At 36.0% G+C, this 5,793-nt stretch overlaps 1 long non-coding RNA gene across 1 annotated transcript; it reads left to right on the forward strand.

Annotated features, from left to right (window-relative positions):
• Positions 1–994: 994 nt before the first annotated feature.
• Positions 995–5,207, forward strand: LOC122989953. The gene is made up of 3 exons (XR_006405220.1): positions 995–1,314; positions 2,480–2,549; positions 4,842–5,207. It is a non-coding gene; the product is annotated as an uncharacterized LOC122989953 (long non-coding RNA).
• Positions 5,208–5,793: the final 586 nt, after the last annotated feature.

Below are 5,793 nucleotides of genomic sequence, written 5' to 3' on the forward strand. Positions count from 1 at the left end.
GTCTCCAGCTTGTGTGTAACCTCACAGATGCTCAATGTTAATTTTGGCAAACTTAGCTGTTATTAGCTCTGTTAAAACAAACATAAAATTAGCAGAAATGTGTCTAGAGCTTCTAAGGCTTAGGTTGCTTTACTAAATGGATAAAGACAGGAGATTGGAGGAATGGACTCTGAGAGAGGGAAAGATAGTGGGATGGTATGTGTGTGCGTGTGTCAGACCAAGCAAAGCAAGGTGTTGTGTTCGTCCTCTCTCATGATAATGTTAACATCATGTAGTGAATGAGGATGATGATTTTATTGTCTTGGTGCAAAACTGGTCTTGCTATTCAAGACAACATAAACCTAAATTCTCCTTATGTTTGCTGTCGTTGGACTTCATGATTGGTTAGGATTGAGCATTTTGGTTTGGTTTTATTTAAATAAAGTGCATGCTGTAGTTTAGCAGAAGTGATAGGCAGTTCAGTTGCATTTCTGATACATTATACCATACATATCATTGAGTAAAATAATATACCAATCCCATATGCTATTTTTTCCTATTTAACATCTATAAAAATGTAAAAGAGTAACTCCACTTTTTTGTGCAGTACAAAATAATCACATAGGTTTATATTGGCATATAATGTTGATACAGGTTATTTTTCCAACAATAGAAATATAGAAACTGCCCTTTGCTATAATCTAGCTAAAGCTAATTTAAATCTGCTTGGATTTGACAGTTTGGTTCAACTGAATTCTCTGGCTCCTCCTTAAAAGCCTATTCTTTCTGTCAGCTGCTTAGCCAACTGAAATACCAGAAAACTGAATTACTGTAGTCTCAGTTTTTGCCTATCACACATAGCTGGTAGCAGCTTTAACAAGTCTGATAAATGACGTTGGAGAAAAGAGGTTGTACTTGAATAAAAAATGTATTTCTTTACTGTGGCAGTAAACATAATGGACTGAAAATGAATTAATAAAGTTGTTTGAGACATAATGGCTACATTCCAAGGTTATAAAGTTCCTATTAATACCATTTTTATGCCCATGACACACATGATTTATCTGTCTACATATGTACCTGTAGTAACTGTAGTTTTCTGATTGTAAATATATTTTTATTTAATTATTTTGTAAAATGTAACTCGGACAAGTAACTTGTGTACTGCTCCCCCTTTTAGGGAAATCCATCTTCTTACTCAGAAAGTGGATCAATTGAATCAATCAATCATCAATTAAATCAATCAACAAAAAGGTTGAAGAGGTAATTGAGAAGGTTGATGCATGTGGTGGAAGCAGCAGCACAGGCATCACAAAGATTCCCTTTGAGCTGTCGGTAAGTTTGGCCAGTATGAGTCTGTATGATCAACTGATAATCATATTTGTGTCTGAAGTTTTGTTGCCATAAGACACTGAAAGCTTGTCCCTCACAAGGCAAGTGTAACATCCTCACTGTAATAAGTCTACCTGGTTCTTATACAGAAATCTGAAGTAAAACACACATCAGTCATCTTAAAAATAAGGAAGTGAATAACTAAACACATTGCCTAAATGTCAGTTTAGTTCTGGATTATTCCTAATTAATTCATTATCATTATCACTGATTTGGAGTGGCTTTTGTGACCACATGGTGAAGATAATGTCCAAAATTAACTCTCTTGTTATCTGGTTTGGTATCCTATTAGCCTCTTTGTAAATGTTCCACTTTTTTCACCAGCTGAATCTCAAATCACACTCAATTTTTAAAATGTTTTTGGGACAGTAGTTGGCGCTATTTTTGACTGTTTTGGTTTACTTCCTCTCTTTCAGTAATTGTACAGCCATGTTTTACTAATGCACATTTCACTACCTATTTACACCATCCATTTTTGTTGTTGATTTTTAACCTCATTGTTTTATGTGTGTTGTTTTTCTGTATCATCTTGCTCTTGTTACAACCACTGCCATTATTACTGGAAACAAGGGTAAGGACAAATATAAAACAATAGGTGTATATCTGTCAAAGGGGTTAAATTGTGGAATAGATGTGACAAGGAATTAAGAATGTGTAGTTCACGTTGCAAATTTTGATATCATTTATACTTACTATTAATAATAATAATAATAATAATATTTTAGTTTGGGAGTTCCAAACTAAATTCTCTTTTATTATTAAATGTTAAATGTTTCACTGAATGAATGCCCTTTGCAGACTCTGGTCTGTCAAATTCACAGAAGCCTGGGGGAACAGCTTCAGTGGAAAATCCACATAATCTATAATAGATTATCACATACATTTGTTATGGCACACACTGTGTTTCTTTTAGTTAAATTTTCAACTTTCTATTTGATAGTCTATTTTATCCCACAGTATGTCACTGTGATTTCCTGTCAGCACATAAGCAATATTTTTGATAAAACCTTTGTGGTATAAAAATTAATATATTTGATTCAATGATTTTCAGTTATATTAATGGAGTGATCTGATTTATTACCAATATTACAAATGCTTATGCTTCCAGGTTCTGGACACTGCATAATGAGGAGGTAAGGAAAACTGCCATCAGGGCAATGGTATGCAGCTCATGAGAAGTAAGCGTTATGAGCGGGGGTGGGGGGCCTTGGGGAAAACATTTTGTCCTCCTTCTGATCTTAACAGTTTGAGGCCTATTTCTAAGTTCTCATTTTTAGCTAAGGTTTTAGAAAAGATTATAACAGATCAACTGCTTGCTTTTATTCTTTTATTCTTTTTCTTCTTCTGTAAAATAGTAGTTTTGAGAAATACCAATCTGGTTTTAGAAAAAAACATGGTGCTGAAACCACTCTTCTCAAAGTCGTGAATGACTTATTGCTGTTAGCTGTTGCTGGCCATAAACCCATTCTTATTCTCCTGGACCTAAGTGCAGCTTTCAATACCACTGACCATGATATTCTCTTGGACTGTCTTCAAAACTGGGTTGTTACCAGTGGCACTCCTCTGAAATGGTTCAGGTCCTACCTGAAGGACAGACACTTCTGCATTGGTATCGCTGATTCCAGGTCAGCTACAACAGGTTTTCACTGAGGGGTGCCCCAAGGCTCAGTGCTAGGTCCAATCCATTTATATGCTCCCTCTAGGATACCTCATATACAGACATAATATCAGTTTTCATTTTTATGCAGACAATACTCAGATCTATCTAAATTGTGACCCTGAAAACAACTATCAGAAGAATGCCAACCTGCTTAATTGTCTGAATGACATCCATGTGTGGTTGTCTCAAAACTTTCTGCAGTTAAACGTTGATAAGACAGAGATATTAATCATATAGTGCAAACAACCAACTTTGTAACAGTCTTGGTTCATTATCCCATTCAATAACTCAGCATTGCAGAAACCTCTGTGTCATTTTTGATCAAAACCTCACCCTAGATAAACATGTTAATTCAATGGTTCAGTCCTTCTTTTATCAGAAAGAATTTGAGGATTAGACCATTTCTTTCTGCCAAAGATCTGGAAACTGTCATTCATGCTTTTATAACCACTCAATTGGACTACTGTAATTCCCTGCTCTCTGGCATCAGCAAAAAAATCTCTCTCTTGCTTCCAGCTCATCCAAAACTCTGCTGCCAGAATTTTAACTCGATCATTTCACCAATCCTGGCTTCCCTTCACTGGCTATCTGTTGCTTTTTGGAATAGATTTTAAAGGTTTTATTGATTACTTACAAAGCCCTGAGAGGCCTCACCCAAAGCTATCTATCAGATCTCTTATTGCCTTATGTCCCTTCCCGCTCCCTGAGATCATCGGAGGCATCGCTTCTTGTTCCAAGGTCCAGATTGATACACAAAGGGGACAGAGCCTTTGCAGTCAGGGCTCCTAAACTTTGGAATGACCTGCCTGAGGAGATCAGGGCTGCCAACTCTGTCTCAACTTTTAAATCAATGTTAAAAACCCACTTGTTTAAAGTTGCTTGTCAATGATCTTATTATATTTTATAGCATCATTTTACTTTATTTGTGTTTTTATAATGTGCTTAGTTTTTATGGCTTTCAGCTAATTAGCAAGTGTTCTGTTTGCTATATAAATAAAGTTATAATTATTATTATTATTATTATTATAACCCTACAATCTGCTGTCCACAGAGAGAGAAAGAAATGCAGATCTTGTACTGGCAAGATCACTAATAAATTTATATTGTGTGAACAGAGCCAATTTTAAGTTGTTGAGGGAATCTCTCTCCTTTTGCTTCCTCCCTCTCTCTCTGTGCTGTCTTCTCTCTGATCACCCTCTCGCTCTTTTTTCTCCCTCTCTTGCTCTCTCACTCTGTTCCCCTCTCTCACTCTCTCTCTTTCTGCCCAGGCTGACAGGACTGTTCTCACTGTTATTTCGTTGATACCAAGCCTTAGGAGTTCAATTCTCACTGATTTGATGAAAACACTCTACTATTACTGATAATTTGTTCCATTTGTTTTATTATCTATTTCCAGAAGCCTGCAACAGGGCATATGAGAATATCAAGAACCAGTCAAGGATAGACTCTGAGGGCAATAAGGAGGTCATTCAGAGGCCAAAACTCCTTACAAGCCTGAGTGTTTGGGTCACTCAGTTCAGCCAAAAAAGATTATGTGGTGCATCAGCACATTCAGTACAGTTTGAAAATTAAATTAGCTATTTTTTCAAAGTTTAATATTTTTCCTATAAATTCACTTTTTGCACTTGCAACTCCATCACATTAGGTATGGCTGAACTAAGTTGTGCATGGGACAAGAACTGTGGATCATGTCCCCCATATTGTCTTTTGGCTAATGCTGGGGAGTTAACATTGCAAAGCCAGTATGAAAACATCATTTGACCACTGCTACCAGCTCACAACTCTTTTTTTTCTTTCTGTCTTTGAATAGGTGGGGGAAAAGCTTCTTGGATGTGACGACATGAAGGGAGCAGATGCCAGTGAGGGAAGGGGAGTGATGAGGACAAAGCTCTATACGAATGTTCACCAAAATGGTGGGCACCATGGCTGATAAGGATTGTAATGTCCTGCCAGAAGGTGCTGGATGGGAAGGACTGAATCTCCGCTCCATCCGTCACCATGTTACACTAGGACGGTATTCTAAAAGAATAGCTTCTGCATCCTTGCAGGAATAAGGACGAATACTGTGCTCCAGAGGAAGACAGGATGGTTGCAGCTGAAGTTTTACAGCTTGTTATTATTGTTATTGTTCTGCTTTTATTCTCAGTTTTTTACTTATTATTGTTCTTCTACTGTTCTGCCATTATTCTAAGTATTTTTTAAACTTTTGAAATTGAAAAAAAATTGCATATTCATAGATTATGTATTTTTCAATGAGGGAGAATGAATAGGTGTAATTTAAAGGATTTTAATAATTGAACATTTTATATCAGACACATGATCATAATCTGTCAAGTCTCCTTGTAACTGACACAAAATGTAAATCTTACTCTTACTGTCATACAGTTCAGGAGTAAATAGGCTTTAGATTCTAGAAGTGGTCTCAATCCAGACTGATAGCAGGGAATGAAAGCATTTAATCATATCATGGAATATTCACTACAAGGTTATTAGTCATATATGAAAGCATCCTCTTCTCAATAGACATTTACATATATGAATCAAGATATGTGAGTAATTTACAAGAAATTAGTTTTTTGTGTGCTTCAAATAGCTATTGATTAGGATATGAGTCATACACGGTGAGCAACCTCAGTAATTTTCATCAGGTTGTAATTATATTTTTGAGAATCCTACATATATCTATTAGTCATAAAGTTTGTAGTTTTGTCTGTATAATACTTTCTGGTTATGAACATAAGGCTGACCTAATATGAAGTATA

Source organism: Thunnus albacares, chromosome 10 (assembly GCF_914725855.1).
Source record: "Thunnus albacares chromosome 10, fThuAlb1.1, whole genome shotgun sequence".
Classification (NCBI taxonomy): domain Eukaryota; kingdom Metazoa; phylum Chordata; class Actinopteri; order Scombriformes; family Scombridae; genus Thunnus; species Thunnus albacares.